We start from the raw sequence: 23,412 nt of genomic DNA on the forward strand, positions 1-23,412 counted from the left end.
TCAATCTTGCCAATAAATGCTACCATGGACTAGCTAGGCAATTGAAAAGTAAAGTCCTCTCTCGGCGAACGAAAATCATACTCTACAAGTCACTTATCGTACCCGTCCTGCTATATGGGGCAGAGCATGGACCATGACAACAGCAGATGAAGCGGCTTTAGGAGTGTTCGAGAGAAAAGTTCTTCGAAAGATTTATGGACCTCTACGCGTTGGCGATGGCGAGTACCGAAGAAGATTTAATGATGAGCTGTACGAGCTATACGCAGACATCAACATAGTCCAGCGAATTAAAACGCAGCGGCTGCGCTGGCTAGGCCATGTTATGCGAGTGAAAGATGATGCTCCGGCCAAGAAAGTGTTTCTATCAGAACCCGCCTATGGAAGCAGAGGTAGGGGGCGGCCCCCACTCCGTTGGAAGGACCAGGTGGAAAACGATTTAAACTCCCTTGGTGTGTCCAATTGGCGCCGGTTGGCGGAGCGAAGGAGCGACTGGCACGCCTTGTTGGACGGCCATAACCGTTTAGACGGTTAAACGCCAATTAAGTAAGTAAGTAAGTAAGAAAGCCACATACTCACTTGTAGCAATCCAATCTTGGCATATATGAGCAATTTTCAAGCAGCTTGGCCAGGGCCGTACCGGAGGTGGTGGGAGCCCTTGTGTAAAATTCACAGGAGGTCCTTTTTCTAAAAAAAATTTATACGACACAAAAGGTTTTGTTTGTAGGATATACATATTATGTTGCCTACAAAGATTCTTTACATACTTTTTTTACAGCCAAATTATCGTACCACTTGTGTCGCTAATCACAAGCGTTACAAAAAAATAAATATTCTTATATCACGACCTGTTTAAGCGACTTAAACTATGAGTTTTTTTCTTTCGTTTGCTTCATAAGCGCTGAAATTCTCATCCGGCTTATGAAATATTCTAAAGACATAGTTTTAGTTTTTAATTTAAAATGGAGGTTCTTCGAGTAGAAGATGGGGTGCCAATACCTCAGAGCCCAGTGCTCGCGTCCACGTCACATTTCGAAAGGAGTCTTCAAATAGAAGATGAGGTGGCTTATTAGAGCGAACCCTCAGAGTTCCCTATGCTCACCCCAAATTAAATAAATAAAGGTGTTCCAGTGCTTTTTGCATCCTCCCATGATTTAAGTACGCCATGAATAAAATTAAAAATAATAAACTTAATAAATTGCATACATTAAAATAAAGATATAATAAATATATAAAGGTGTATCGATGCTTTGCATCCTCCCGTGTTTTAAATACACCATAAACTAAATGCATAAAGGTGTACCAGTGCTTTGCACCCTCCCGTGATTTAGATACATCATAAGCAAAATAAAATAAAATATAGTCTTTATAAAATTAAATACATTAAAATAAAAAAATAATAAATTAAAAAAGAAAATGCTTGGTTGTAGTGGGCTTTGAACCCGCAACCCGAAAGGTTTGAGTCGGGTACGTTATCCACTGTGCCACGACTCTTACGCCTACAAACACATCAAATTACTCGCTTATAACTCACATTAAACTGCTCGCCCTTAACTGCCCCACGCTTAGCTACTACCTTTGGCTAGTAAATTAATGACTAATACTCAATGTAAAATCGCAGAAACATTATAACTTCAAATTTTCTTGCACATATTGTGAGTTTCTGGTGTCTCTCATTCTAGAAAAGTTTTTTTCTACTTTTCATACTCTCAAAACCATCGATTGTTTTTGGAAAATCAATTTTCCGAGCTCTTTCATTTTCAATAGATAGGACTGCCAGTCCACTTAATCGTTTATTATCCATCGAACTTCGCAAATAATTTTTGATAAAGTTTAATTTTGAAAACGATCGTTCGTGGTGGAAGTTGTTGCTGGGATGGTCAAGAACATTATGCAAGCAGTATAAACATCTGAAAATTTTTATATCAATGAACTGTTTTCAACAAGAAAATTATACTAGGTTTTAATATAATCTGGGCGCACGGTTCTCGAGTCTGATTGTGTCCATTTACGCGACTATATATTAAAGGGCTTAACATCTTTCAACTATTAGATAATTCTCAGACACTAATAGTAGCTCATTCGGCACATTCGAAACGTCAATTTTGCTCATCCACGGTTCAAAATCCAAGGCGAAGCCGATAATTTTTAGTGGATAGTCTAAATCGACGTTTAGTATGTGTAGAATACGGTATTTTACTCAATTTCTATCCTAGACGTCCATCCCGATATCTGCTTTTAGATTACAATTTGAATAAAATAAATAAAAAATAAAATGTTTCCTATAATTTAGTGTATACATTTTTCAGTGAAACTTTTGCCACTCGGGGGTTTGGTGGCCCCTCGGCTTGACGTATTTCTCTGATATGTACTATATTGCATACATACAAGTATTGTTTGCATTCTGAGTTAATAAAAAAAGTTTTTAATCTTGTAATAAAAAGGGCACTACTCCTTTCCACCTAAAACAAAAAAAAAATTTAAGCACTTACTTGTGTTTTTGAACTTTGATTTTAAAATTTTGACATAGAAATATTATAAAAGAAATAAAAAATCGGTATAAACCTAATATAAGAGAAATATTTTATATGCTGCAGTCTATATACATACCTAGTTTCTAGTGCAATGGGCTTTGTCTATTTTCAGCTCATTCAAGTCACCAGTATCGAATGTGGTGTATCCCTGTTACAGCAGGTAGTAAACCATATAAAAATAAATAAAAAAGTTTATGATATTATTCATACTAAAGTCAACGAAACCCGATCAATTGCTCTCGTCGTATCGACCTATAAGCTACAGTTCGTTTCTCCGAAAGGCTATGAATAAAATTTTGTATCAGCATACTAGTGCGATCAAACTTAACAAACTCCCTCTGCGTAAGACATAATTTTCCTATTAGCAAGAAAATTCGCACAGAAAAAATTGACGAGGCTTTGGAGTCTAAAAATATAGCCCTCTGTGCTTTTATTGACATCGCAGTGGCTTCCGATATACGCCCAATGATCACTAGCTGCTATCCATTTTAAAGAGCAGAAAAATCAGTTTTGTGGTGGGAGGGACAACGGAGTCAGTTGAAGCCCCGTGTATAAAAAGTTTTTCATATAGATGCGTTTAAAGCAAACGTAGGCATGATGAGTAGAATACAAGTGTTTTTAAAGCATAAGATGACATTTCCTTTGGCTAAGGGTGCTTTCACAATTTGCAAGTGAAATTATTTTTCCCATTGATTGGTACTTTTCTAAAATTTTTTACAGTTAAAAACTGTAATTTAACAAAGGAATATGTTATTAAGTATTTTTTTGTATTGCGAGAATGGTTATAACAGTGCTTTGAGAAATTCCTCCGAGTCCTCTCTTGTGGACACTAGTCATAGACGAGCTCTTTCTTTAAGTTACTGAAATCTAATGGATTTGACAAACAAGCATATGCAAATGACTTAGTAGTCTGCATCACACGGATACACAACAATATTCAATCGCATGCAACAAGCCCTGCGCATCATAAAAAGGTGGTGTGATACGAGAGGATTGTCTATCAATCATAAAAGAAAGAATATCCAAGTGCCTTTTACCCGAAGGAGAATACTACCCATGCCAGAACCATTCCTGGGTGACACCAAATTCCGATTTTCAATGGAAGCAAGATACCTATGGGTTACACTGAACAGAACCCTCACGTGGAAGGCGCATCTAGTTGCTACCTTAAACAAAGCAACAAGTGCTATCTTCGTCTGCACTCGACTCTGCGTCAAAATATGGAAGCTTCCTGACATAATGGCATTCTGGACATTTAATACTGTTATGAAGTCAGCAGTCACCTATGCTTCCTTAGTTTGGTGACCGAAGACCACGCAGAGAATAGCAATAAAAAAATTAGACAAAAAGCATAGCCTAGTTTCTATTGGCACACCGGGTGTGATAAGAACCTCCTCCGCTGTACACTTAGTTTCTTAGTGGAAATATCGCCTTCCCTATTCTTTTAATAGAGAAAGAGGCAGCACTTGCTGCACTTATATTTAAAAACATCGCTGAGCTAAACAGCGTCACGATGACAAAGCAAATGAAAGCACTTAGAAAATTTATAGAGAATTCCGTATTGCAATTACGTGATGCAATGGCCCCTTCAAAAATATGCCAGGATATATGAAGGTAATAAGAAATTTGAATACTGCAACCCCAAACTGCAACTGCATGAGGCCCCTACGTTCAGAATTTCAGAAGACCATTGTGCACGTAGGGGAAAGGTTTGGTCTACCTGCTTCGGTAAAACTGAAGATGGTATATATGGGACGAACTTTTAGAGATCGATACCAGTGGCATAATAGTCAACTTGCTTTCAGGCAGAATTTCATTCAACACATACATGTGTTAACTTTATGTCAGACATCCAGGCAGCCTTTTGTGCTACGCAGTGTCTCACCACTATCTCTAACCTAGTCGTTGACTGCATTAGAGCTCGATATGGTCTGGAAACGATAAACAGGGTTTTTTTAGCATAGCTTTCTGGGACTGAGAGAAATGAAAGCTAGGATTGCAAAACTATTGATAGTGCTATTATCTGTCCCTATTCTTCCATAGTGTCCAAAAAAAGCAAATCATCTATGGGATAACTGATAGTACTATCATATTCAAACCGTTTCTAGAAATAAAGTTTTAACTGCCGATCAATTCATATTAGTTTTGTATGGTCTACATCCATGTCCAGACAAATATAGTGCCGCAGCAAAGAAAAATCATAAAAATAAATGGCTTTTATTATTTCTAGGAATTACTTAAAAAATAACATAAATTAAGACATATGTATGTATGTATTCATGTGTTAATATGTCTAACATACTTCATATGGGAAAAAATGCCCAGTGGTAAAAGAAATGTATTGTTTAGTTTCCCTAATGGTAGCACTCCTATAGCCTTTTGGTCCATTCCTTAAATATTTTACATAAATACTACCTCTTAACGGGCATAACGCGCCAGATAAACTAATGTCATACATCAGACTCTATTTGAAAAATCCATTTTATGTAGCTATAACTCTAATAGTGTCCTTTCTCCCATTTATTTCTTATGACAACTCTTTCTTTCTTTTCCTTACTTTATTATTAAACCTCTCAATTGCCATCCACTTCACCCTCTGAGTCCCTTCCTTCTACTCTCCTTCTTTATCTGAGCTTATCTCTCCCTATCCCCTTCCGTCCCTGTCCTTCGGTCGTTGTCTTTCCCTAAGCAAACCCCTCTCTTGGCCTAGAAGGTTTAATGTGGTCATAATAATCCTTCCCGAGATGCTCGGGCTAGTACCTGTTGTTGTAGCGATAAGGACACTCCCTGAAGGCCTTGGGGAGAGTTATCGATGTTGATAGTCCTTTACCGGATGCAGATTCGGTACGTTCCGGTAACAAGCACCATTAAGTTACTAGCCCGACCATCTCGGGAACGATTTGGTATAACCACATGAAGCCTTCTAGGCCATTACACCTTCCCGCCCCCTATCTCCATGAGGATCTTGGGGATGCCAGAGCCTCGGCTGTTAAAGAACCAGGATTCGCCATGGGTAGGTGAGGTTGAAAATTGGGTTAGAGAGGCTATGATTGCGCCGGCAAACCCTTGAAAGGGTAGCGTTGCACATCATTTTGGATCAATTTGATATTTTAGTTCTTCCTACGACAGGTATACCTGCCTCAGTGGTACTTATTGCCGGAATGTACCGCATCTATATCCGGCAAAGAACCATCAACATTGATAACACCCCCCAAAACCTTCGGTGGGTGTTAATATATAGTTAACAACAGGGGGTCCTAAACATTGGGATGAGGAAAGGTTCCCCTGTACTACAAATTTCAAGCAAATCGCACTATAAATTTGTTTTTGTAGAATAGGTCGGCACATAGTCCACGTCCCGGAAAGAAAAGAAAGAAAGCGGACCAAATCGTGAATCTAAAGCATTCTCGAATCCCCTTGAACACGTACTAGAAATCTATTTATGGGTACTTATATAAAGAATTCTGTCACTGAAAAATATTTTTGATTTCTGAACTGCAGCATTCCTTCTTTCTTGCAAAAATACATCATAGGAAGCTAATTAGGGCCGCTAATGATATGCAACAACCATCATAGAGTGATAAATGAAAAAGAGTTCTAAAAATTCAAACAAAATCGAACAGTACATTCATATTAGTCTTATGATCCGCTACCACCAGTCCCGGATGTGCCCCAGTCTATAGGCTTTTTTTGATGCGTACAAACCAGTCGGCGTTTGCAATGAGACATACACATTTTTTAGTACTGTTTATGCCTCCAAACAATAACACATAAATATGCATGTATATGTATATGTTTGTATTCAGCATATATATATGCCGACATCGTCACTACCTTTTGCTTTTACCTTCTTCTTTTGTCCGCATTACACTTTATAAAGAATATCTATGTATCTACACATGTTTGCCTTTTAGCGGGGAACCGCTGAGAACTTTGCAAGTTGAACCAAGATATTTAAGCAACAGACACAGAAGCTAACAAACAGATAAACGATCAAACAAACAAACATTACTATAAATGACGGGGTTTCGCAAGCTTAGTAATCTACAGTGGGACGAATAGGTGCAGTAAAGGCCGCAGCACAGTGAAATTTTTCATATACATAGATGCGTTTAGCACAAACTTATGCATTCCAGCAACATTGCCACAATCAACCAAGATGTTGCGTTTGTAAATATGAAGGAACTTCAGACTTGGCAACTGAAGTTTATTTCGTCTTTCCCATTCACATACAAAATTTCGCAAAGCACTGTTAAAAACATTCTCCCGATAAAACAAAAATACTTGCTAACATATTTTGTATCGTATTCGATTGTTATGTTGCAGTTTTTGATTGCAAAAAATGTTAGAAAATTTACCAACCAGTGAGAAAAATAATTTCACTTGCAAAGTGTTCCAACACCCTTAGCCAAAGCAAATGACGCTTGACATGAGTGGTTCTTTGTTTCACAGCCCTCTGTTATGAGGCCAAGATAAATAGCGCTTTGAGGACAGTCGCTACCTAAGCACCGGCCCATACTCGGCCAAATACATCCCTACAGACAACGTACTCCTTACTGTCGTATCTTAGAAACATCAAGGAGGCCAAGTTTCTATTTTTTTCTTTCCAACTAAGTTGAGGTCTCTCCCATTCTATTTTGCACAAATCTGGTGTGGATAGGAACACTCCTTGGTCGAACGTCTTCATTTACTAGCATAACATACACTTAAGCATTACAGGAAGACCCTTAAATTTTACTGAACACTTTTATCTCGAATATTTCATCCCGTCTTCTTTCGACACCGCTCATTATTCCGAGTCGTACAGCAGGACAGACATATTGAAAGACATACATATAAAGCGTCTAAGAAGCATTGTTGACAAAAGTGATTCTATATTTGCTTTCCAATCCGAAATTATTTTCTTGGTTAAAATTGGTTTCCAAATAAACGTAGCCGTTACAGTTTAAAATTTATATCACTCGGCAGCGCGAGTGATGAGCCAATTCTTCCTTAGATGAGAGCAATTTCTTCGTCTTGTTTTTATTGACTTGTATACCCGAAAAACATATAGACGAGCTATCAACTTGCTGTGGAAGGGTCAAACATTTTATATTGATGACAAATATTATACCTGAGCTATCGATTTACTATCGAATAAATATCGCTTTGCTATCGAAAAGTTATCACTTATACACTTGTTACCGATAACAATAACACTTCTAAAAAAAAGGTATAACTTTGCGATAACAAATTCATTAAAAATCGATAACTAATAATAAACTCATAACTCTTCGATAACAGTTTTTATCCGCAGAAAGTCGATAACAAATCAACAGCACGCCGATAGCAATCCGATATTAATAGCCCGAAAGCTTTTGGTATTAATAAATGAATTTTTCCTAAATGATTCCAAAATAGTCCCGAAATAGTCACTTCTATAATCCCGAAATGATCCCAGCGACAATAACAATTACATATTTGCAGACCCTGATAATGCAACGTTTACATTATGTTAATTCTAACAGAACACCCGTGAGATTTACCATTCCAAAACCCTGTTTCGATCGCAAAATAACAGTTTTGAAAGAACTGTTAGCATCAAATCACACTAAACGATCTCTGTGATAACGAGAAATCATTTGAAAGTAAAAATTAATTACTCAGGAAACGCTTTAGTGCTTGGAAATCCGTTGCTATATGTGAGGAACCGATTTGCTTTTTCTTGTAAGCCATCAAATGCAATCTCTGCTCAAAAGTCAAGTATCTCAGAAATTTGATTTCATACCCAGAATAAAAAAGTTGACCTACTGTGTGCTGCTGCCTGGTACATGCCGTAGTCAAAAATTGTTCATCAAACGGATTGCCGTACTATATTTTCCATTATTTCCTTTTACATTGCGTTCACGCTTTATTTGATTTTCTGTTTTTATTTTTAGTGTTGCTTTTTTATCGTTTCATGCTGCTAAAACTCTTATAGTATATTACGAGTACAAGGAAATTCTGCGAAAATATATTCTCCACGCAAAGTTTTCTAAAAGTGTTTTACTCGTATAGACTCATGTACATTTGTAAATGCATAAGTGCCCGGAAAAAAACTATGTAAACAATTATCAAAGGTAGGCATGGTGCTCTTCGAACAACTCTCATCCTGACTAGTTTGCATTAGAAATGATGTTCAAAACTTGCTCCGCTCAAAATATATGCCCATTCATACCTAGTGATTGCACTGCTGTTTTTTTTTGGATTTCGTGTATTCAAAATCGGTTTTCCCAATTCGACTACATATAGCCACAATTCTTAATTTAATTGGGATTTGGTCACCCTGTATTGGTGAAAAAGAAAATGTTAAATGAAGTTCTCCGAAGGTCTCGTTCTCTTCGTTATATGTAAACTAGGTCTAAGAAACCCAATGCTACACGATAATAATTCGCTATCGACAATAGGCCAATAATAAAACAATAACTCGTCGATATCGGTTAATACCAATAAGAAGCCAACGGAGCTCTTATCGAAAAGCCAGAAATCATTTGTTTCTGTTTAAGTTGCTCCGGTATATCTTCCACACCTGAACGAGCTAACTTTTATTTAAGACCATTCGTTTTCTAGTGATGCAGTCGTGAGCTTCTTAAAGTTTCGGAAAACTATTCGGCGTTCACCTTCATGTCGGGTGCAGTGATGCCAACACGTGGGTTTTTCGCCCATTCGTGGGTTTTTTCAACAAAAAATTAGCTAAATGGGTAAAATGGACTTCCGCAAGCCAGCAGTGGTAATTTTACAATTTAGCAGAAACTTCATGAACTCCAATTTTTTTCCTAGAATGGAACTCAAAACTCTCTATAATAATGGAAAATCTTAATGCATATATAATTGATTTACATAATCTATTTATGGGAGAAGATTGCAATGAAATGCTATCAAATTTAAATGATATTGTAACGAATTTACTGCAATTCCGCTTATTTCAAATCTTCTACTAAGGTTCGAATCACTAAACTGTTGAATAAATAACACCACTATTCAGTAATGCAAAGTGGCCTTTATTAAAGTACTTCACAATAAATAACTCTACTTTTGCCCGACAGATTGCGTGCTTAATCAAAACTAATTCCAGCGCCTCTACATTTGCTGCCTTTTATACTCTCTGATTTCCTCGTTCGCATCTTCTAGGCGCTTCCATTTCCAGAATCTACTAGTTGGCCATCAGCTATCAAATTTCTCAGCTGTAACTACAATTGCACGATTTTATAGCTTCTCTCATTGCATACTTTCGGGAGTATCTCAGATATATGCATGTGGTTCTGCGTTGCTCTCAGCTGCGTGTACCTACATATGTGTAGACATAAGTATTGATTCGTTTTTGTAGATACATAATGATTGATTTATGGATGTGCATACAAGGCGCTGCTTAGCATCGGCTTAGAGATGGCAGTACCCCTCAGTGTTGCTAATATTCGTAACAATATTGAAAAAGCTGAAGTATTAACATCATGTATGCATTTTTATAAAACAGCTATTAAAGAAACGTTTGCCTATTCATGATGCATTTATTGAAAGTCTTGATTTTTTGAACCCTAGTACGGTATTTGATGTTAAAAAAACTTGAATACTAAAATATCTTCTGCTCTAAAAAAATTCAAACTTGATTCTGCCGATTCGGTCTGCCTTGACTATAAAAACATTGTAGTATTATTCAGTGGCAAAAAAAAAAAAAGATTACTTAAGAAATCTTCCAATTGATCGCATGTGGCATGAAATTTCAATAATAAATATGAATTTTCAAATTTAAAAAAAATCATTAATAGTGTATTGAGTTGCCTCTTTCAAATGCTGATACAGGGAGGGTATTTTCTATTACTACAGATGTTAAATGTAAAAAAAGAAATAGGTTGGGACGGTTAACATTAAACAGCATAGCAAAGATGAGAACTTCTTTTGTCTCAAGAAATATCAGTTGTATAAATTTTGAGGTAATGAAAAAACACGTACAACTTTATAAAGACAAATACAAAAAATCTCATTTTATGCCAATTAAAAATAAATAAATATTAGCGTATTCACTAAATTTTGCATTTTTATTGCAAATATTTTTTTACATATCCATATATAATAAGGATCATTTATCTTGGTGGCTAAATGTGAGGGTTTTCTCACTCGAATAAGGGGAAAAATGGGTAAAGGAATCCAATTTCGTGGGTATTCCTTTCTCGATTCGATGGCATCACTGGTCGGATGAGCGACAGGGATTCAGCAAAGCAAGCAGTCAATCAGTAATAGCTTGCACTAGAGCTGGATTCGATTCGATTTTTTTAAGAATCGATTTTTTCGATTCGATTCTAGATTCTAGAAAAAATCGATTTAATCGATTAAATCGAACCAAACAAAGTTTATTTAAATTTTGCTTATTCTTTGTCACAATGTACTTGCTTACATACTCAACCATTTTACACGATTTTTCCCGACAAATCCCGACAAAGCTGGAGAGTTTCTCTCTCGTTTCGTTGCCTGCCGACAAAATTGGAAGCATCAAGGAATGCCACATGGGTCTTCACTTGATCCTTTCACCGGAGTGAGATAATTAGTATAGTCTTTGCCGAAATGTCATACTTTTTGCTTTTTTTTTGAATCTTTTATTTCAAAATGTAGGGAAACCAACCTTGGTAACATTAACCAATACACTTTCTTCATTAATACTTATTATTATTACAATATGTATGTTCAGCGTCAAATAAAAAGGAAGTATTTATTACATACGTAAGGTAACATGTTCTCAGTATACGTTTGCAGCTTTTTAACCACGGAACTTTCAATTGACAACATACGGCAATTTGTGTCATGTTTGCGTAGTTTCAGTTAAAAACTTTATGGACGCATTTTCTTAGCTTAATGAAAATAAAAAGGAGTAAGGAATTTAATAGACGAAATTTCATAAAAATTGCCACTTCTGTTTTCGTGTTTGCTGTTGTCTATGTCATAAAAAGTATTGATTTTATATATTTGTTAAAAGTGTGTTTCTTAATGTTACTCGTTAAGGCAAAACGTACCGAGGATCCAAGCATTGTGTAAAAGATCTGATTCCGTTATCTTCGGCAATCCTGAGGGCTTGCATATCTGTGGCAATCATTTTAATCAAAGCACAATCCAGTTGTTTTTTCCCTCATTTACAGACGGAGACTCCCTTATGTTGTTGGTATTAGGTTCAAAAAAGGATTCTATATGAGCTGTTGATGAAGACATTTCCATCAACGTTGGATGTGACCACTTCAAGTGATTTAACAAATTGTTGTATTTCCACCTGTTGTGCATTTTTTTCCGTACGATTTGAATTTCGCAGAATGGCCCTGCACTTGACTAAAATACTGATAGATCTGCGAATCTTTGGATTACTTATAAGATTAAATCCCCCTTCAGTCACTTTCAATTGAATCTAAAACTGTGGTATTAATTTCGTACTGAACACAAAATCATACTAAACAAGTAAGGAAGGTTAAGTTCGGGTGTAACCGAACATTATATACTCAGTTGAGAGCTATGGTGACAACATAAGGGAAAATAACCATGTAGGAAATGGAACCGAGGGAAACCCTGGAATGTGTTTGTATGACATGTGTATCAAATGAAAGGCATTAAAGAATATTTTATGAGGGAGTGGGCCATAGTTCTATAGGTGGACGCCATTTCGGGATATAGACATAAGGTGGATCAGGGTTGACTCTAGAATGCGTTTGTACGATATGGGTATCAAATGAAAGGTAGAGGACGAATAAAATAAGCTATATCTTTGCAAAAAAGAGCTTTATAGCAATGGTATTTAATTTCCCAAGTGGATTTATAACAATAAATAGGAAAAACTTCCAATTTAAAAAAATGGGAGTGGCACCGCAATATTCTGTGTCTCGGGAGCCATAACTCGAAGAAAAATTTACATATCGTAACAAGATTGGGTACACATATTTTCCTTATAGCAGTACATATTTCTGGAAAAAACGGACGAGATCGGTTAAAGACTACGCCCACTTTTATATAAAAGATCGTAGACTAAAATAATAAGCTATATCTTAGCAAAAAATAGCTTTGTATCAATAGAATTTTACTTTCTAAATTGAATTATAACATTCAATTGGAAAACACTAAAATTTTTGAAAATGGGTGTTGCACCGCCCCTTTAATGACTAAGCAATTTTCTATGTTTCGGGAGCCATAACTCGAAGAAAAATTAGCGGATCGTAATAAAATTGGGTACACATATTTTCCTTGTAGCAGAAAATATTTCTAGTAAAAATGGACGGGATCGGTTAAAGACCACGGCAACTTAGATATAAAACAAGTTTAAAAGGATCGTAGACTAGAATCATAAGCTATAGCTTAGCAAAAAATAGTTTTAATCAATGATATTTCACTTATTAAGTTTTACTGTAAGAGGAAATGGGAGGACATTTTTCTTTTAAACGGGCGGTGCCACGTGTTATGTAGAAAAGTAATTTATCTGAAATGAAATGTACAATTGAACCTCACGCTGAGTATATAATGTTCGGCTACACCCGAACTTAGACACTTAATTGTTTTTACATCCATATACGTTTACGCTTAAATTTTATATGGACTGCTAGCGTTAAACTTTATCAACTCTTCTGAAATTGCTGCGCAGAAAATTAGTACTCCTAAATTTCAATACGCATTATACTCAGATACAACTGAAATATGTGTCTATGTTTCACCTCTATGTATTATATCTATAAATGGTGTGTGTCCAATATTCACCGCAACCGATTCAACTATAGCTATATACTATGGCCAACAGATGTTTGGGTCTCCGCTTTTCGGTACAACATGTTATGTAGCTAGTTGCCGCCGGATGGGTCTCCTAAACATTATCAAAGTGAGGATAAGCGTTTTTTCGCGCAAACGTAGACGTATATACATGTAAACAAAAACACGCCTAATATCCATGTAAACACATACTACTACAAAAAAAGTTGCATCTTTATTCGAAGCTTTACCGGCGCTGTGCACCACTGTTCTAGACTTGCACTTTTATGTTGAAACATCGAATTTCCCGAGTACCTACTACTTACGCCTTTTTTGTGGCTTGCAATACTCACATATCTATGTATATAAACGCCTATCTATACAATTGTTGGTACCTTCGAATTGTGTTTTATTTTTGTTTTCCATTTTTCGCTTTCCGCTTTTTTTTGATGTATCTACCTTTTCTGCCATTTCTGTCGTTGCGCATTTCACGTTTCCTGCACACGTGTTGTCGGTTGATGTTTTTGCTCCCGTCTTCACTGTTTCATAGTACAGCTGTTGTGACAAGTTTTTGGCCATCAAGGAACTCGTTAGTTGTGGGTCATCGTTAAGCGTTTCGCCGGTGCGTCTTCATTGTCTGCGAGCTTTACCGATTGTAATTTTTTAAGTTTGTATCGGCGATTGCGGGATTGTAGGCTTATCGCACTTTTTGATTTTCTTACATTTATGTATGTACAACAACTAGTTATATCTTTTAGCCAACGCTCAATTATTCTTTGCGCTTATCGCTATTTCCGTCTTTTTGGGTTTTGTGTGTGTTTAAGGCGTTCCCACGATTATCCAACCTGTCAACATTCACGTTTTACTTTCGCATGTTTCTTCAGTACAGCTAACTTTTCTTCTTTCGCAATTGTTTCCATGAGAGTTGCTTGATGCTACTGTACAATATAAAAAAGAAAAGAAAAATCTAAAGGAACTTCCTATAGATAGGTGTTAAGCGGTTTCAAAAACCCAATAGGTTTCACACATACCTATATGTATAACTTATTAGTTTCATTAGAGCGAAAAAACCAACAATTTTCATTTGAAAATTAAAGTTTGTTGTTATTAGATCGAGCTCCTCTTCCAATTTGCGTCGTGCTCCTCTTGATTTTCCCTACAAATTGGCCGGACGGGACCTACATGTTTTATGCCGACTCCGAACGGCATCTGCAAGGCAGATGAGTTTTCACTGAGAGCTTTTCATGGCAGAAATACACCCGGAGCGCTTGCCAAACACTGCCGAGGGGCGACCCCGCTTAGAAAAATTTACTTCTAATTTAAAAACCTTATTTCTAAAATTTTGATGTTGCTTTGCCCGGGGTGCGAACCCAGGGCCTACGGTGTGGTAGGCGGAGCACGGTACCATCACACCACGGTGGCCGCCGCGGTTATTAGGTTTGCTTTTGCAAAATTCGACGTAGAGATGAAAAGGGTTTCTACACCCCGCCTGTCATTGAAATGAGTTGTTTTTAACCCATGTCCAATAGTTGCGAAAAGAAATCAACGGTTTGTGAACTTACCAATATTTGAACTAAATAAAATTGGCAGCTCTTTTGCTCTTGGTGTTGACGATCGATTTTATACGTGGGAGGCTCAGACATATTTCGACTCCCAGGCGAGTAAATTACTACCACTAACTTGGATGATTCTATGCTATTACTAACAAGTCGGAGAAGGCCTTTGGGCCTGCACTACAAATAGTTTGCCCAACTAGTTTTAGAAAAAAGATATACCCTCTTTGGTGGAGCTCTAGCCTTCTCACGCTCAGGAAAGAGTACGACACATACTAGGGTGTATTTTACAGCCTAATATAGTCCTTCGAATAGGATTGAATAGTGAACGTCTTACATTAAAAATATTCGGAGGTATGAACAGATTTTCCAAAAGATGCTACAAGAAAACTAGGTTGTTGGTGATAGCGATATCATGCTTTCATAATTTTGAAAGTGAAAAAATTGGTATTTATTTCAGAGATCAACAAAAGAGTATGATCCCTTCAAAGACTTCAGTGTCATTAGTATTTAGTTTATTTCAAAAACGTATAAAGGGTTACATTCGCCGTTGTTTGGATACCTCCGAACTGTCAAGGGCCCAACATGTTTCTCCCAAGGACTGCCAAATCAAAACTGCCCTTTAGAGTCATCCTTCGAGAGCTAACAGCTGCCATTTTAGACCTAAGGAACTACATACCACTGCGGGGCTGAAAGCAACTGATGATGCCCTATATGCCTTTGATATTGAAGAACCCAATGTAAATTGATAAAGCACTGAGCTCAGAGGTATTGAAGTCTCAGCATAACTATGGATCGAAACTTTACACTGATAGTTCATAACAAAAAACCAACTACATTAGACCTATTCCAGTCTTCGATAGAAGCTATTTGTCCAACAAGGAAGGTTAAAAAAAGGAAAGTTCAATCAGAGATTCAATACGTCGGTTTTATTAAGCAGCTCTAAAATTTATCGTGTGGTGAGCGTGACAACACTCCAGGCCACGTTCATACATATGCGCCCCACGGTCTCTGCCACTGTTTCTCGATCCAAACATTTTGCTATACAGAAAGCATGTAAGACATTACATGGCCATCTTCTCCGATATCCAAGCGGTTCTTTGGTCTCTCGGGTCAGCATCAAGAGCACCAGGCAGTATAGTTAGTCAGTTAAGGAAGTGGGTCAAGGGCCTAAGAAGTTTCTCTAATTTGGCTGCTTGGCTATATAATATATAAGGGATATGAGTTGACCGGATAAGCTAGTGCGGCGTGGATTGACTCTTGATGTCGCAGGTTATCTGAAGAAACCTTTTTCGTTCTGTCACGTTGTATATGTCTTTATTATCTGATGATCCCTCCTCTATTATCTTTGAATTCCCATGATTGGATAGGCCTGTGATAGACTGTGGTTTTTATACACACTTTTCATGTTCACATATATGTATGTATCTTCTATATGTTCGTAAATATGTCTGCCAAGTTTACAATACTATCTTGCCATGATTCTCAATCACAATTATGCTTTTGGAGCTCTTCCTCATTTTGCCAATCTTGCCTCCTCGTGAATACATTTCATATACATTAATAAAGTAATCTCCCCATATTATTATTTTGTCTCTTTCAGCTACATTACTGATGAAATTTTCACAATTTACTTAGACATCAACTTATTTTCTTTTTGTTCTTAATTTAATAACCCCTTTTTGCGGATATCGCAGCATCTCATCTCTGTGTACGTGCAAATATTCTTGTATTCACTTGCCACACAAAATCAATTCCTTTTTTGCAAGCTCATCATTTTGTGCATTGTAAAATGTCTGGCCTTTGTCTTTTACCAGGTCTGGATTAGGCATGCAGATGACCTCAGGTAAAATAATTTTCGGGGCTCTGCTGTTTCTAAATTCATATGAATAACTTCTTTCTGTTGCAATGCAAATATGTAGGCAAATACGCACACAGGCATTGAAGGCGACAGTGAGAGCGCATAAGAGCTCAGACGTTATTACACATGCATATGTACATGTAAACAGCAGCTAAAAGCGCGATAATCATCTATATACCTTCAACACAGTAGTGAATAGGAGGTAAAGAATTGAGAAATAAGCAACTGTTCGAAAAGGCTGTTCACATAAAGTTTGGATCCTTGGAGAAATAGTCGAACGAGGAAACTGAAAGTATAAAAGCAGCGAAAGCTAAGGAGTTATGAATCTGTTTGATTTTAACACACTCTAAGCGAAGTACGCGAGTCATTTAATTGTTAAGTTCTACTACCATAATAGTGTCGTAAATAAAGAACTTTTTGCTATACTCAACATTTGAACATTTGAGTTATTTATTCGACAGTTCAGCGATTCGCACAATAGCAGAAGGTTCAGAATTATCGAGAACTTCCTAAAATAATCGTGTTCACACTTATGATGTCAATGCCATATTCATTTTAGTCGTATCCCTGCATCAGAGCTGGCTTTGAGCTAGATCATTGGATGACAATACTTTTAGTAGCTCAATATTCAATCGATTCCTACAACTATCCTCTTTTACACGGTGAATTTGCTCTGCTACAATAACAACAACAACACGGTGCATTACTTTGGAATTCGTTCTTAAGCAGTCTCATCACGGACGAATTTAGAGTGTTGGTTTGTGAATCTATGACCTATATATGAAAGTATTTTTTAACTATCGATCTTATAACCACTTCAAAATAAACATAGAGTTGTTCCATCGGAACATTTTTGAATAGTTCCCAAATACCTATTTGCAGACTTAAAAAAGGCTGGGACGGACTGGCAATGTTACCCTTATTTGTCAGGCTCAATCATGAAAATGTAAATTACTAACCTGCTTTTTTTTCAAATGAAGTAGGTTCGCCTATTCTCAGTTTTTATATTCGCAGTTGCGGTATGTGGCGAAGGCAGTGATTTAGTCTGTGATAGCGACTATTGATTTGTAAGATTGTGAAAGATACGATAAGCTCGCAGCCCGCGTGGAAGCTGTAGCTGTGGTATTGCAGTCGCTGTGACAAAACAGAACAGCATCTAAATGAGTGTTAGAGTTTAAGCAATCTATGCTGGGTCCTAGCACATATGGGAATAGATTGGAATGAAAAATATGTTCCGCTTGACATATCTTGGAGTGAGAGAGCATTTCCATGGAACAACGTTGCATGCTGGAATGCTCCTGTGCAGTCTCCTTCAGTTGCTGATCCCTTCGCCCCATCCACCGACTAATTCATATATATAAATAATGCATGGTATTGTAATGTGTTCCTGTACTTATGTTTTTACTTTTCTCTAGAGAGTCTCAATGGGGATCAGCATTGGCGGGCACGGTAAACGCAGCACTTCTGTTTGGCCATTTTAAGCATCAACTACCTCGAACTCGATTCTCGAATGGCATTGCCCGTTCTCGCACACCAAAACTGAGTCGTTTAAATCATTTTAATTTAATGCTCTCTCATTTACAAATTACTCTTCTTATATCGAAGTGACACCTTCGCATTTTCATATGACGTTTTCTCATTTATGTTTTACGCTTTTTAATTAAAAATTTACTAATCTTATTTACAATTAACAAATCTTATTTCCAAATGACGCTTTCTCATTAAAAGTAACTAGTCGCATTTCCATATGACGGTTTCTCATTTACAATTGCAAATGTTGTAGAAGTATTCGAAGATTCAAATCGAAATTCGTAATGAGCTTTTATCATCATGTACATATACTTATATGTAGGTTTTTTCGATCATCCAATTTACCGTTATTATTAAATTTGAATTAGTTTAAGCTTATTAATTTCTTCATAGTGTACAAATGCTCAATCTTGAATAAAGAAACGGTGCTGCAGTGCTGCAACTGTGCCTAGGAAGAGTTCGTTGGTCATCTGATTTTATTGCTTTGTCGGTAATCCGCCCCTGTGTGTTGTGTATTGGTCGTTGTTTACACAATGTCTTCTGCTAACTTCTGTAAACTTTGTATTTCATTTACATTTGTTCGGCTCCATCATCTTTACAGCTTTAAATCTTATTTCCGTATCTCTCATATTTACATATTTCTTTTTCGTTTACCTTGCAGCTCCACATATCGTCTATCTGTCTATCATATTTTGAATGTTCGTAGAGTGCAGTCTACATGATAACGGGGTTTGTCGCAACTGAGAAACAAAAATACATATAAACGTAAAATAAAAAAAATAAAACGAGAATCGTCAAAAAATACTTAAATCACAAATAAATTACATATAAATAAAAAAAGTATACGATAAAAATGTAAATAAAAAAAATATAAAGTGTCTAGGTATGAAGTGAAATCAGTAAAAAATTTAAAACGAAAACCAATAATGAAAAGTTAATGTGTGCGTTAATGTGAAAAATAATCAAAATAGAAAATTGAAGGAAAATTGATATACACAATCGATGTCTGATTGATTCAAAGTGCACGACAACCGATTGGGATACAAATTTTATTAGCTGCTTCGTCGGCTTCAAATTGGATTTAGATAATCATTATTAGCAGTGAACGTGTTGTAATTGCATAACGATTAACGGCGATAGCTTCAAAAGGTAAGTGAGAAAATGAAAATACATTCCCTATGAATATTTATTCACTTAATCATAAGTTTTTGTATAATCAGTATCGGAATAACCAATTAAGTTACATAGCCATTTTAGTAAAACTAGTACTGGCCAGTCAATACAGACCTCACATAGACTGAATGTGTCCATAGTGTTACCAGATTTTATTTGACGACCAAACGGAAAAAACACAATCAGGTGTCAGGACTTATGTCATAGAATAACTTCGTCCTCTTGGCAAATACCAGAACTTTTCTAAGACCTAGCTTAATTGCTGCCTCGATATACGGCAACTCTACCGCCCCTTATAGCTGGAGCCTTGACTTGACGAGCACAGAACACGAATACACAACGTGCTCAATCGTTTCTTTCTGCACACACTTTCTACATCTGCAGAGGACAGTTTCCAGTATGTCCATCGTCAACCTTAGGTTAGGTTAGGTGGTAGCTGCCTTGATAAGGAAAGCTCACTTGGACAACACGAAGGTCCGTTATGATACCACACTTAGAGCTAGCTACTTAGAGAATCGTTGGGTAGCAACGATAAAGCTCCGAATAATACCGATCACAACTTTGGATAAATCCTCGCGAGATCCAAGTGAGTCGCGACTGAAGTACTTTCGCACAGTTCTGGCAAAAGCTGCGCAATCAAGCATAAAGTGATTTGGTGATTCCACCTCATCATCCTCCATAAAGCTGCAGCAGGATGGAGTTTCCAGTATATTGAGACGTACCGCATGGATACCCATGGGACAGTGCCCTGTTAAAACCCCAATGACCATTGATACGTGTGCCTTAGTGAACCCAATTATTTCAGCAGACCTCCTGCAATCCACTTTCGGCCAGAAAGATCTTGCTACCCTGCAAGACGTGGTGTCCGCCCAACGTTTGCTTAGCTGACTCAAGGCCTAGCTAGGGAGGAGCAATCCACAGGAGGTCAGCGGCATCCCGAAATCCCAACAGCCATCTTCATCTGGTTCAGTTGTACCGATGCGGGCTAAGAGATCCGCTTGACAGTTACCCGGGATATCACAATCGTGAACCTTAAGTCCTCTGTCTCCACACGGTCTTAGACATTTTGCAGCCCCGCGCTTCTGTCCACACCATTCCTGCTTGATGAATCATATGCAACTCCCGTGTGCTTTTAATTTCTCCCAAACGGATTTGCACGTCTACCGTCGACTTAGCGAGTGCTGCACTCTCCTTTGCAAACTCATCGGCCTTTTCGGTATCATCTATCCATTTATGACCGGGAACCCAGTATGGATGTACGGTCCATGCACAGTATATCTGCACAAAGGTCACAGTACTTCCTGGCCTAGTAATAATGGTCCAGCCTGAGCGACATTTTTTCAATGCTTCTTTGCATTCCAGGATACTTATTGAAGAAGTACTGTGTGAGCTTATTGCCATAATCGCCGCCTGGCTATAACTATATACATATATTGTACGCGACTGTAGCTTAAGCGTGCTTTCTTAAGAAGTCCTGCTGCTTCCTTCACGGCTATAATATCCACCTGAAATACACATTTACTGATTCTCGCGCAATACTTCAACGAAAAAACTATCTTCCGTTCATTTGCTCGCGAGTTCAAATCTGAACAATACTCAGTTGATTATTATGAGACCTGCTTATTTGATCAACACAAGAACATGGCACAGGTAGCGTCCGTAATGTTTTGAAATTTATAGTGGTGTCATTTTTAAATTGGTATTTCAACGGTAGATTTTACTTTTTTTTTTTTAATTTTTTCAATAGTCTGCACTGCTCCTTGAGAAGACCTATGGATACATACTTACATAATTGCTTATACCTTAGAATTATAGTTTGTGCGCAAAAGGGGCTCAACGTTTCCGACTTGCCTATTTACATATAGATATGTATGCAGCAGGAAACCTCTTTCTTTATAAAATACTTCTACAGGTAAACATTGTAAGACTACCTCAATATTCCACCTTTACGTTTATTTGTCAGATTGCAAAACCGCGCATTTATTATTTGCGTGGAGTTCCAAATCCAAATCTCAAATTTATTCCACGAAATGAACTAACAAAAAAACTTAACAAAATATGATTAGCACGTAATGTTATTTCGCATTTTAGTAATGAAAAAAAAAAATAATAATAAAAAAGCACACAAAAGTATATCGAGTACGCACCCCAACATAAAGCGCAGCGACCCATAGCAACTTATGACAAGACCTCAGTTGCTTACAAAGCAACTGGGGTAACTAAAGTTACCCTAATGAGACAGTCAAAGTCAGCTGCTGGTGCCGGAAAGTTTTACAGTAAAATGACGTAGTAAACCGTATAAAGTGTGTAAAGTGAAACGAAATCAAATTTGGTTTGTAGTTCACTTGTTTCATGTTCGGCATGACTTTGAAGGGTAACCAAAAACTGTGTTGAAGTTACTCACTCATTCTTGTTATGTAAGGCTTTCTATGTCAGTTATGCTATAACTTAAAACGCAACAGGGTAATTTACTTATTAGGGTTGCTTAATAACGTTTACCCTTTTGTGTGTTGTAAATGACCATTGAACGGTTATTTAAGAATTAATGGAGCAATTTTTTTTTTTTTCATTTTTAACTACCCTTTAAGACTTGCGCATAGAGAGGGGTTGTTGAAAGTTTAGTAAAAGTAGTGAACTTGTATTTTTGGCAATATTGTTCATAAAAAGCAATTGAAGTACTTCAGGTTCCTACATTGACAAGCATCTCCGTAAAGATGGAATATTGACAAGCATCTTCACATTTATTCTCAAAAATCTGTATAGAGCTCAGGAGGCCCTTTCTTGCTGAAATTAGCCGCAAATTGAATGAGATTTTACTTACTTACTTACTTACTTAATTGGCGCTTAACCGTCTAAATGGTTATGGCCGTCCAAAAGGCGCGCTAGTCGCTTCTTCTCTCCGCCAACCGGCGCCAAATCGTCACACCAAGGGAGTTTAAATCGTTTTCCACCTGGTCCTTCCAACGGAGTGGGGACCGCCCTCTACTTCTGCTTCCATAGGCAGGTTCCGATAGAAACACTTTCTTGGCCGGAGCATCATCTTTCATCCGCATAACATGGCCTAGCCAGCGCAGCTGCTGCGTTTTAATTCGCTGGACTATGTTGATGTCTGCGGATAGCTCGTACAGCTCATCATTAAATCTTCTTCGGTCGCCAACGCGTAGAGGTCCATAAATCTTTCGAAGAATTTTTTGTCTCGAACACTCCCAAAGCCGCTTCATCTGCTGTTGTCTTGGTCCATGCTTCTGCCCCATATAACAGGACGGGTACGATAAGTGACTTGTAGAGTATGATTTTCGTTCGCCGAGAGAGGACTTTACTTTTCAATTGCCTACCTAGTCCAAAGTAACATTTATTGGCAAGATTGATTCTTCGCTGGATTTCAGTGCTGATGTTGTTGCTAGTGTTGATGCTGGTTCCCAAATAAACGAAGTCTTTTACTATTTCGAAATTATGGCTGCCAACAGTAGCGTGGTTGCCAAGGCGCATATGTGCTGACTCTTTGCTCGATGACAGCAGGTACTTCGTTTTGTCCTCATTCACCATCAAACCAATCTTTACCGCTTCTTTTTCCAGTTTGGAGTAAGCAGAGCTAACAGCGCGGGTGTTTAGGCCGATTATATCAATGTCATCAGCATATGCCAGTAATTGCACGCTTTTATAGTATATTGCTCCAGTGCGGTTAAGTTCTGCTGCTAGTATAATTTTCTCCGGCATCAAATTAAAGAAATCGCACGATAGGGGGTCATCCTGTCTGAAACCTCGTTTAGTTTCGAACGGCTCGGAGAGGTCCTTCCCAATTCTGACTGAGCTGATGGTGTTGCTCAACGTCATTTTGCACAGCCGTATAAGTTTTGCGGGGAAACCAAATTCAGACATAGCGGCATATAGGCAGCTTCTTTTCGTGCTGTCGAAGGCGGCTTTAAAGTCGACAAAGAGGTGATGTGTGTCGATTCTTTTTTCACGGGTTTTTTCCAAGATTTGGCGCATTGTGAAAATCTGGCCGATGGTAGATTTACCAGGTCTGAAGCCGCAC

General features: G+C 37.5%; 1 protein-coding gene across 6 annotated transcripts in view; it reads left to right on the forward strand.

The window, feature by feature from the left end:
* Nucleotides 1–23,412, forward strand: part of rut (rutabaga) — a 382,895-nt gene that overhangs the window by 2,606 nt on the left and 356,877 nt on the right. For all 6 annotated transcript variants that reach the window (XM_067783457.1, XM_067783459.1, XM_067783461.1 and 3 more), the window contains exon 2: nt 18,865–19,352. The gene's annotated coding sequence lies outside the window, so the exon portion shown is untranslated. The remainder of the gene's footprint in view (nt 1–18,864; nt 19,353–23,412) is intronic.

This window comes from Eurosta solidaginis, chromosome 4, assembly GCF_040869045.1.
Source record: "Eurosta solidaginis isolate ZX-2024a chromosome 4, ASM4086904v1, whole genome shotgun sequence".
NCBI classification, from domain to species: Eukaryota; Metazoa; Arthropoda; class Insecta; order Diptera; family Tephritidae; genus Eurosta; species Eurosta solidaginis.